The sequence below is a fragment of the Rattus rattus genome, chromosome 3 (genome assembly GCF_011064425.1).
Source record: "Rattus rattus isolate New Zealand chromosome 3, Rrattus_CSIRO_v1, whole genome shotgun sequence".
NCBI classification, from domain to species: Eukaryota; Metazoa; Chordata; class Mammalia; order Rodentia; family Muridae; genus Rattus; species Rattus rattus.
In genome coordinates this window covers 189058002-189069492 of record NC_046156.1, presented here as the reverse complement: position 1 = coordinate 189069492, position 11491 = coordinate 189058002, and positions in this window count along the sequence as shown.

The window sequence follows — 11491 nt, the reverse complement described above, 5'->3', positions numbered from 1 at the left end:
GATTTCTGTAGGCTTCTTGTATGCCTATGGGTATCTCTTTTTTTAGGTTAGGGAAGTTTTCTTCTATGATTTTGTTGAAGATATTTACTGGTCCTTTGAGCTGGAAGTCTTCACTCTCTTCTATACCTATTATCCTTAGGTTTGATCTTCTCATTGAGTCCTGGATTTCCTGTATGTTTTGGACCAGTAGCTTTTTCCGCTTTACATTATCTTTGACAGTTGAGTCGATGATTTCTATGGAATCTTCTGCTCCTGAGATTCTCTCTTCCATCTCTTGTATTCTGTTGTTGATGCTTGTATCTACGGCTCCTTGTCTCTTCCTTTGTTTTTCTATATCCAGGGTTGTTTCCATGTGTTCTTTCTTGATTGCTTCTAGTTCCATTTTTTTTCTTTTTCTTTTTTTTTTCAGAGCTGGGGACCGAACCCAGGGCCTTGCGTTTTCTAGGCAAGTGCTCTACCGCTGAGCTAAATCCCCAACCCCCTAGTTCCATTTTTAATTCCTTCAATTGTTTGATTGTGTTTTCCTGGAATTCTTTCAGGGATTTTTGTGATTCTTCTCTATAGGCTTCTACTTGTTTATTTATGTTTTCCTGGAATTCTTTCAGGGATTTGTGTGATTCCTCTCTGTAGGCTTCTACTTGTTTATTTATGTTTTCCTGTGTTTCTCTAAGGGAGTTCTTCATGTCTTTCTTGAAGTCCTCCAGCATAATGATCAAATATGATTTTGAAACTAGATCTTGCTTTTCTGGTGTGTTTGGATATTCCGTGTTTGCTTTGGTGGGAGAATTGGGCTCCGATGATGCCATGTAGTCTTGGTTTCTGTTGCTTGGGTTCCTGCGCTTGCCTCTCGCCATCAGATTATCTCTAGTGTTACTTTGTTCTGCTATTTCTGACAGTGGCTAAACTGTCCTATAAGCCTGTGTGTCAGGAGTGCTGTAGACCTGTTTTCCTCTCTTTCAGTCAGTTATGGGGACAGAGTGTTCTGCTTTCGGGCATGTAGTTTCTCCTCTCTACAGGTCTTCAGCTGTTCCTGTGGACCTGTGTCTTGAGTTCACCAGGCAGGTCACTTGCAGCAGAAAAGTTGGTCTTACCTGTGGTCCCGAGGCTCAAGTTCGCTCGCGGGGTGCTGCCCACGGGCTCTCCGTGGCGGCAGCAACCAGGAAGATCTGCGCCACACCTTCTGGGAGCTTCCGTGCACCAGGGTTCCAGATGGCGTTTGGTGTTTTCCTCTGGAGTCAGAGATTTGGGCAGAGTGTAGTCTCTTCTGTTTTCCCAGGTGTGTCTGCCTCTCTTAAGGTTGAGCTCTCCCTCCCTCCAGATTTGGGTGCAGAGAACTGTTTATCTGGTCGGTCCCTCCAGGTTCCAGCACTGTCCTATTTTCCTATTTTTTATCAAGGTAGAAAAATCTGGTGTGTGTTTGAACAATTGTTTGACATTGATGCTTAAAACTATGTTCACCCATCACATGTGGTTTCTGGTTTCACTTGGGGGAATAGTAAGCACTTTTATAAACATTTTCACAAAAACTGGATGTTCCCAAGCAGATGAATAAAGCTTGACTCTTATTTCACATCAATCAACCCAAAATGAATTAAAGACCAAAAGCATATGTTATGATATCTTTAAATCATGGTAATTATTTAATAATTGTTTAATTAATTTTCATATATGAATATATTTTAGAAACTTTTCTCTTTATCGACTCTTCATTTTAATTCATATGATTAGAAAACATATTTCAATCTTTCAATATATGATTTCAGTCTTTTGAAATTCTTCGACAATTGCTTTATTCATAGCTTTGCCTATCCTGTAAATTCCATGGATATGTGGGATGAATATGTTTATTAGATCCAGCTGGGCTGTCTTGCTATTTATGTCTCTGGAAGTCTTCGTTGCCTGTCTAGTTGTTCCATGCATTATTGAAAGCAACGGACCTAAGACTAAGATTAACTCTCTAAGGAGAGAAATAAGTAGCAGTAGTCCCCAAGGCTGAGATCTGAACCTTGTTGATAAAAGGTATTTGTGAGTTAGTATTCATTTTCCCTAAATGGGACACAACACCAGCAGATGCTCCTGACTCCTTGGCAGTGCAGTTTTCCAGGCTGAGATAAAGAAGAGCTGCCCAACAGCTTCTGTGATTCACATGCAATCTGCTGGTAACAGATCGGGTATCCCTCACAGAAATCTGTCCTTTTCCTATTACAGTCATCCTTTAGTGCCCTTTGGGTCAGCAAAGAAATACTTCCAAGTCACAGATCCAGGGTGACAAGGAAGGAAGCTAACCTTTGAGCCAAGGGCCAGTAAATTGTTGGTGCAGGGCTTGGCTGTGTGCTTTGCATCTGTATCCTATGTGTCCTTGCACTTGAACATGATAATCACATGACTCTATTTATGTCTGAAAAGTTAGAGCCACCATGTGAACAGCAAGGTGAATAAACTCTTGTTTCTTCCCTGACCCTGACACAGTTCTAACTACTCAATATGACTTTCATTCATTGAAGCTGTCATTGTGTCCTGTTTGACAATTAATTACTCAAATTCAACAGGATACCATTCAATATTTTGTTACCTAAATTCTACATATGAAAGTTCCTTAGAACAACTTGTACATAATACAGAAGTAAGACTGAAAATAATGTATGTTGATAGCTTATAACATTAAATATGAGAAAATTTCTATGATCCTCATTCTTAAAATCAATCCCATTTGAACTGATGTCTTTCAGATTTTTATTCTTATGTGTAACTTCTATTAATCTTTCCATGTCTCTTTTCCTTAGTAATGATAACAGGCAGCTAGCTTTCTCTGTGTAGTGAGGTGGTCCAAACCTTCATTCTTCAAGAGTTTTATTTAAATGCCTGTATTTCTTCATTTGACTGTTAATATTAGATGTGGAAGTGCTTAATATCAGCACTGAGAAATGCTCCAGAAGTCGGACATATTCTCTTTTGCCCTTCGTTGTGTAGGAGAAATGGAATTTTCCCTCAGTCATTAGAGTAATTTCCTACAGGCACCATATTTGCCTCATAATCATCGTCTGCCTTGGTTCAGAGACACAGGATCACATGTTCTGATGGCAGTCTTATTTTACAGTTTGATGAAACATTGCTGTATGTCTGTAACACCATTGGCCTCTGGGAAAGAGGGATCGTGAACTGCAAGTTCAATTCCCCAGGCCTGAAATCCAAATATCTGTCAACTAGCTGGTAGGAAAAACTTGAGGAGGAAATGTGTATACTTTGTCCACATTTGATTTCTAGACTCAAATATTGTAGTTTGGAGAGAGAATGCATGATGTAGTGATCTCTGAAAACACACACACACACATACACACACATACACACACATACACACACATACACACACATACATACATATACACATAAACACACACACACACACACACACACACACACACACACACACACTACAAGATCCATCTATTACATCCTCTTAAACATCATGTTCTTTGGGTTCTGTGTCTCAATTGTGGTGTAACTGGGTCTCAGGTAAGCTGCCTCTTGTCTAGCTGGGTTTTGCCTTCCAAGTGGTGGGACATGATTATACTGGGTAATCATATAAGACCCACTGCTGTGCTCATGTCTATGAAGGGAGTCCCTGAACCCAAACATTGTTGTGCTGAACACAAAATACAGCGATTGATTCTGAGTCCGAGAATGGAGATAGCATGTCAGAACAGCACTTGGAGCATATCTATTCTGACAATAGTAATTGAATCACTAGGTATATGTACATGGTTTTATAAATACAGAGATGGCTATCTTACTTTTAACTTTTAGTAGTATGCATGTGTATGGCAAATATGACAAGTTAATAGCTTATCATATTTAGCTAATCTTTACTTTGTACTAGCGCTGTAGTTTATAACTTGGAAATGTACAGTTTTATAAAGTCATGATGACACTTAGATGAAAAATAATACAGAACATTCTGTAGCCTAGAAAAACAGACAACATTAAGGTCAATTTATAAAAATGAATTAATGTAGCCTATACAAAACCAGCCTTTTTATTTGAAACTAATTATCTAAATAAACTCAGTAATGAGGTAGAAAAATATTGGAGTTATTTCATTAATCTGCATCTGTATAACTCATGTAAAACTGAAACATTATTTATATTGAATAAAGGGTCCATTAAGTTTGAGGCATATTAACTGATAATCCAGGGAAGAAAGGAAACATATACCTCACTGCTGAAATGGGTTCTTTCTTGATGCTGCCAGTGAGCTCTGAGAGCACAGTGAGCTGTGACATGGGAAGGACAGCTGGACTTACAGAAGAGGGCAAGGATATTTATATCCAAATAGCCACTTACAGAGCCACCAAAGGCACATTGTCATATTTCAAGGATTCTTGAGACAGGGTGTCCTTTGGGTACAATCAGGTCATATCAGAGAATACTAGACTAATAATAATTTTGGATGGTAGAACCATCCAAGCCCTGTGTGGGAAGTAATGCAATTGTGATGGTTTGTATAGTTAGCCCTGGGAGTGACACTATTAGCCTTGTTGGAGTAGGTGTGCCACTGTGGATGTGGGTTTAAGACCTTAATTTTAGCTCCCTAGAAGTCAATCTTCCACTAGCAGCCTTCAGATGAAGATGTAGAACGTTCAGCTTTGCCTGTACCATGCCTGCCTAGATGCTGCCATACTCCCATCTTGATGATACTGGACTGAACCTCTGAACTTTTAAATCAGCCCCAATTAAATGTTGTCCTTTATAAGTCTTGCCTTGGTCATGGTGTCTGTTCACAGCAGTAAAACCCTAGCTAAGACAGAAGTTGGTGCCAGGAACTAGGGTATTGCTGTGATAGACCTGATCATGCTTTTGTTTGGAAGAATGTAGATTTAGGGACTTAGGATTTGGGAAGCCTTGGAATGTTTTAAGAGGGGCTTAATGAACCATCCTAGTAGGAATATGGAAGACTTTGTTGCTGTGAGTGATCTAAACTGTGCCCAAGAGGTTTCAGAGGAGAGGAATTTCAGTATGTGACATAGAGACCATTTTTTGTGGTATTTTGGTGAAGAATGTGGCTGCTTTTTCTCCTTGTTTGAAGAGTTTACTTGAGGCTGAGATAAAAAGTTTTATATTAATTGCATTGACAAAGGAAGTCTCACAAAAACCCTAGCAGAGTCTTTGTTCCCTGGTTTAATCTCAGGAAGAACATTTTAAACAATCATAGCAAGCTTAGAAAGGAAAAAAATATTTTAAAAAAATGGTTTGAGTATTAAAGGGGCACCAGGAAGTGAAATGGAGCCTAATCTTGAGTTCTAGGTGATAGCAGATTAAGCGAGTGGGACTTTGGTGAGAGATCCTACTAGCTAAGTTTAGATCCAGGCATAGTGGTACACACCTTTAATCCCAGGTGACAGACATTCAGATCTCTGATCTCAAGGTCAACCTACAGAGCAAGTTCCAGAAAAGCCAAGCTTAGGCAGTAAAGGAGTTGGAAAACAGAAAGTTAGCGATAATGTAATAGAACAAGAGGGGGCTATGTTCCAGCTCCTGCAAGCAGCAAAACTCAGCAGCTTCAGCCATGTAATTCTGGCTTTACGGTGAAAAATAGATGGAACTACGGGGACAATTGATGCTGGTTAGCTGTTGCTAAGAAATTAGTGGTGATTAAGAAGAGACCAGCATCACTGAGGTGAAATCTTCTGCCAAGTGTTTTCAGAGAGCACAAAGAGGCTGTGTTCCCGAGATAGCCAAGGTTGTACTTCATGCTGCAGCTGTACTTAGTAATGTGTAAGAGTCACTGAGGTGCTACTGGTTTTGAAGGCATGAAGGGATCATGAAGAGCAACTGAGGCTTGGCACTGTGAGAGGCCATGGAAAGTCATTAGTGAAGTGTAGTCTCAGTTGCAGTTGACTGCTCAGGACTGAAGGGATCATGGCAAGGATGTGAGGCTTAGCACCAGGAAGTAAGCCTATGAGAAGCTATTGGTGAACCCTAGTTGCAGCAGAAGACCCAAGTGTACTGATGATGCCTGTACCCTGATATGATCACCAAGAACAGCAGCAGCAGTGGAGTAGATCAACCTGAGCTTAGATTACTACAGAGGGTAGAGATAAAGAAGTGACAGCAGCCCTTACAAGGACCTCAGAAGATCATGTGTGGATCCCAAACATTGGAACAAGAAACTGTAACTTTCAAGTTGTCTTGGAGACCCCAAGATGCTCAAGATGCCAGAGCCATGGGTTATGTGCTAAGGAAAGCTGTTAACAGAGTGGAACCAGCCCAGAAGAAAGAAGTTTGCTGCAGTCAACAAAGATGAAAAAGGAGTCGAAAAGCTGAAGAATGCTTCGACATCAGCCTTGGAGATGGAGAGTTTGGAGGTTGCTTAGCTGGTTTCCTGTCTTGCTTTGGCAATTACAGTTGGATGAATCTCAGAAAAGGCTTTGAACTTTGGACTTTTAACATTGTTGGGACTGCTATAGACTATGGGGACTTTGGAAGTTGGATTAAATTTTTATTACTATTATTATTCTATAGCTTGACATAGCCCCCGTAGACTCATGTATTTGAACAAGCCTATGGGGGTCAGGGAGTGGAATGTGATAATTTGTATATGCTTGGCCCAGGGATGTGTGGCATTGTTGGAGTAGGTGTGTCACTGTGGATCTGGGCTTTAAGACCCTCATCCTAGCTGCCTGGAAGTCAGTCTTCCACTAGTAGCTTTCAGATAAACATGTAGAACTCTCAGCTTCGCCTGCACCATGCCTTCCTGGATGCTGCCATGCTCCTATCTTGATGATAATGAACTGAACCTCTGAACCTGTAAGCCAGCCCTAATTAAATGTTGTCCTTTATAAGAGTTGCCTTGGTCATGGTGTCTGTTCAGAGCAGTCAAACCCTAACTAAGACAGCAACCCTAATTGAAACTGTGGTCGAAGATGGGGAGAAAGCTATAGGAGTTGAGACAAAATAAAATCCAAAAGATATTCTCAGCATGGGGACTTTATTTTTTAAAATTTGAAGGTAAATGTAACTATATTTCTTTCTTTCCATTTTCTCCCTCCAAACCCTTCCATGTATGTCCTTGCTCTCTCTCTCAAATTTCTGTCCTCTGGCTTATTTTTCTTTAATTGTAGCACGCGCGTGCACACACACACACACACATTTGTGTGCATGTATGCATATATAAAATTATATATATATATATATATATATATATATATATATATATATATGTATCATGACTTATTTTTATAAGATAAAAGTGACTTAATAAAGAATTGTCCTCTCTGATGATAAGGTCTTAGAGTAAAGTCCCAAACACTGAGAACCGATCCTCTTCTTCTGGGAGTGGACCTTGGCTACCTTTTCAAGGAGGTCTTGTCATATTTGATCTAATTACCCTCCTTGTGGTTGGCTTGTAAGCTACATCACTAGCAGACATGCTGCTATTGCACTCTGATTGATTTTACAAGACTTCCCAACTTGCACACATGCACATGTGTATATATTAGGGACATAAGTGTGATGGGGGCACTAGAAAAAGGCAGTGAGCTTCAAGAGGAGGAGGAGGATAAGAGAAGATAGCAATGTGTGATCACCATTCATCAATTGCATTATAAGATCATAAAAATAAAGAGAAATAATTGCTAACAGCAGAAGAAAGGAAGTTCATCTCCGAACTCCCACACTTGCTGGGTGCTTGGCACTGTAGATACCCTCAGATGAGTTTAACTCAGGCCTTGAATCTGTGACACAAAGTCTGGATTTTTCCTTCGGTTTCAGCCAGAAAACACAGGGTTTCTCTGAGGTAACTAACTTAACTGACCACCATTATTTTGCTCTTTTTTTTTTTTAAATTGATGTTTAATCTGGTGTTTATGGTGCTTATAGTCTCTTGGGTTAAGAGAATATTTAAAGGGTTGAATTACAGAAGATTTTTACTTCTGGTTGCTATTACTAATAGCAATACTAATACTAATACTAATACTAATACTAATACTAATAGCAATACTATAGATTTGTTTGTTGTTGTTTTGTTGTTGGTTGAGCTACCACAGTTTTCAAGCAATTAGCTTGACTCAAACCCTCAAGTTCAAACACTGTACATATCACTCAGCTTGCCCCAGAGTTGACGGCAATTTGTGTACTAGAGTTTCACTCAAGGTTCATTAATTCAGAGTTCATAATACTCAGACATGCTATGCTGAACATTTATCTCTATAGTCACTATAAGGCAATGAGGCTTTGAGAAAACAATCCTGTGCATAAGAAGTACGTTAACAGTGTTGTCATGACTATCTTCTACAGTATTGCTATCCAGCTTTCAGGTCAGTAATGTGTCTAATTCCACTGTGGAAGGGAAACACAAAAGACACGACAAATGTGCAGAAGGATAAAAGTGGGTTCAAGAATATGCCTGTGAATATGTTAGCCTTGGTTGCCATAATAACACATCACAGATGAGGTATTTAATAATGTTGATATATTTTCAGAGTTTGGCATTTGAAGTCCAATGTCAAGGTGCTGGCATGGTTGGCTCCTCCTCGGGAGGGATATTTTTCCTTGTTTACAGACTCATGTACTGCCTGTATTTTCCACATAATGTGAGAAGTGGTCTCTGATGTCTCCTTTTGGTTTTGTTTTGTATAAGGGTAACAATCCCATTAAGACTAGATCTTGTAACCCTTTATAATCTGAATTATTTCCCAATGGCTTAGCTCCAAATGCTATCACTCTAGGGACAAGGGTTTCAATATATGGATTTTTTGAAGGACACAGTTCAGCCTGCAATATCTAGGCTTTCTTATATGTGATTCTTATACATAATTCTTTAATCACACATCACTCTGAATGGCTGGCCTGAAGTGTGCCAAATGCTGAACACCTCGTATGTGAAGTCCCAGGTCAAGCACTTGGTGACATATGCAGGAAATAGAAAGATACAGCAGGTCCCAGAATGTGGTCAGTGGTTTTGCAGGGAGACATCATGATGAAGTTCTGGAACAGAGTCAAGAGATTTGTCAAAAGATGGGGCTGGAGATGCTGTGCTTATTGAAGTAGAATTGACTGGGTTGGGCTACAGAGACTGGACCTGTTCTGGATCTGACCTGCTTAGAGATCCTATGAAACCCACACTGTTGTGAATGGCTCTGCAGTAAGTGCAATAGTAAAGGGGACCTTAGCGGCTACTGCTAAAAAGAGCAGGTTTGAACAGCAGAGCAACATCCTGTCATGTTGCATGGTGCTGAGTATTTGAAACTAGGTAGAGAGCCACATTGTTTTGCATGGTCATACTATTTGAGATGATGCTCCCGATTGGGAGGTTTCCTCTTCTTTTAGTGTTGAGGACCCCATCTACTTCCTTTTAAAAACATTTTTTGTTCAGCTTCTTTATTTTGTGTGGGGAGCGGGTGTGGCGGCAGTCCCAAGATGGTGCCCGGTACTGCAGCAAAGTCTCATGACTAGCACCTGACTTCCTCACACACCTGAAACTAGCCACGTCCATTGTGAGAGCTGCGCAGGCGGACCATGACGCAAAATCAGGCCATGTGACATGGACCTATGAACTGAGATTACGAAGTCTGGACTGAGGAGGCAGAGTTGAGGGAGGATATAAGGGAGTGTGCTCGGAGGAGAGAGAGAGAGAGAGAGGAAAAGAAAAGAAAGATTCCTATTCGCATGTTGTAAAGGTTCCTGAATAAACCACTTTGAGAAGAACGCTGTGGTGTCGCTCCTTTCTGCAGGACAGAGACAGAAGCGACAATTTTGCATCGACCATTTTGAATTTTATGGCTTCTCAGATTCAGTACTTGCTGACACAAAGAGGAAAAAGGCGAGTCATGAAAGATATTTGCTGAGACATTTTTGGAGGTTTCAGACACCATATAGTCTCACATACCAGTGATTTAAATGTCATTACAGGACCACAGCTTCTGAAATAGAGGCCAGGGATTAGAACATAGAAATTTTATTTTTCAACCACATACCTCAGGATTCTACAGTTGGTATCTATGAAATATGTATGTGTCATTAGTAGAAGAGTCTATGCTGAGGTGGGTATGTGAGAATATAACACCCATCAGAAGTCATATAGGAATCCTTGCAGAGAGAAGACACTATGCACAAACTTCTGTATTCTAATAGTTTAAAAACAAGTAATGGAGTAGAAGGTCTAGCTTGGGTCAAGCAGTTCATGTAGCAGCTCAGTCAGGTAAGTTTAGCTATCACCCCTCATCAAGGAAACTTCTTGATGGGGGCTGTTATAGATATCCACAAGTGCTCAAAATGCAGAGAATTTAACAACTGTGGAATGCCCAACTACAATCAATACATCCATAATAGAACCCTTACACGTAAGGCTCAGGGAGCAGGTCAGAAGAGGACCAAGCTGTCTGCTAGGAGATGGTGTCTTCTAGACATGACAAAAATGATGGCATGCTGCACCCATGAAATCTAAAGAAGACTGAGTGGTACTTAAGGCTTCCTGTTTCTTGACTAGGTCACCGTTTCCCAGCTGTAAAAGCCATTGAAAAAGTCCTTATGATTTGGGAAATTTTGTATAACATGTTTAATAAAAGATCTACACGAAAAACACATTTAAACATTGCACTCACACTTAGGCACTACTTATAGATCACAGTTAATAAATATTGCCATTTACTGTATTTTCTTCACATTCACACACACACACACACACACACACACACACACACACACACACACACACACTGCTGTAAAATTATAAAATTGCTGTCTTTTACACCACACTAGATCCAGCACCTCAGTGCTCCAAAGTATTGGGTAGATATCTTCATCTCAGTCAGCAAAGCCTCTCACCCGCTTTGCTCTATCTCATATCACACTGCCGATGGCTTCTCTCTGAGCCTGGCAACAATCTCTCTACCCATCTAGTTCCCAAGGCAGGTTGCCACCATACACATGTCTCCAGCCACCACATACTCTCTTGAACTTAAATCGCCACATGAAAGAACACACCACACAAGAACCTCTGGTCCAATTGATAATATATAATTTGCTCATCTAGACACACAGAGCCCTGTACACATCCATCCCTTAAGAATATTCATAACAATCTGTAAAGGTGCAGAGAGGAATCTTAACATCTGCCTCCATGTTCTCCTAGCTGCTTCTCGCTCCCTCTTCCTGTTCCAGTCTCCTCCTCTTCCCTCAGACATTTCTCCCACCCATCCTTGCTTCTTGTTCAATGACAGGCCTCATTCTATCTTGTACCTTACTTCACCTGTATGACATCATCCTCCCAACACACACACACACACACACACACACACACACACACACACACACACACAAAGAGTTTTCTTTTTGCTCCTTTATTGTGTGAATAACCTTATTCTACATGCAATTCTTCACAGGAGCTGATTTTTGCATAACCAAAGCTAACTCTTTTGGCTCTTTTGATTTTCTGATTTGACACCAAGAAACAACCTACTGCTTTAGTAGTCTTGTGTGTCATTTCCCAACAGTA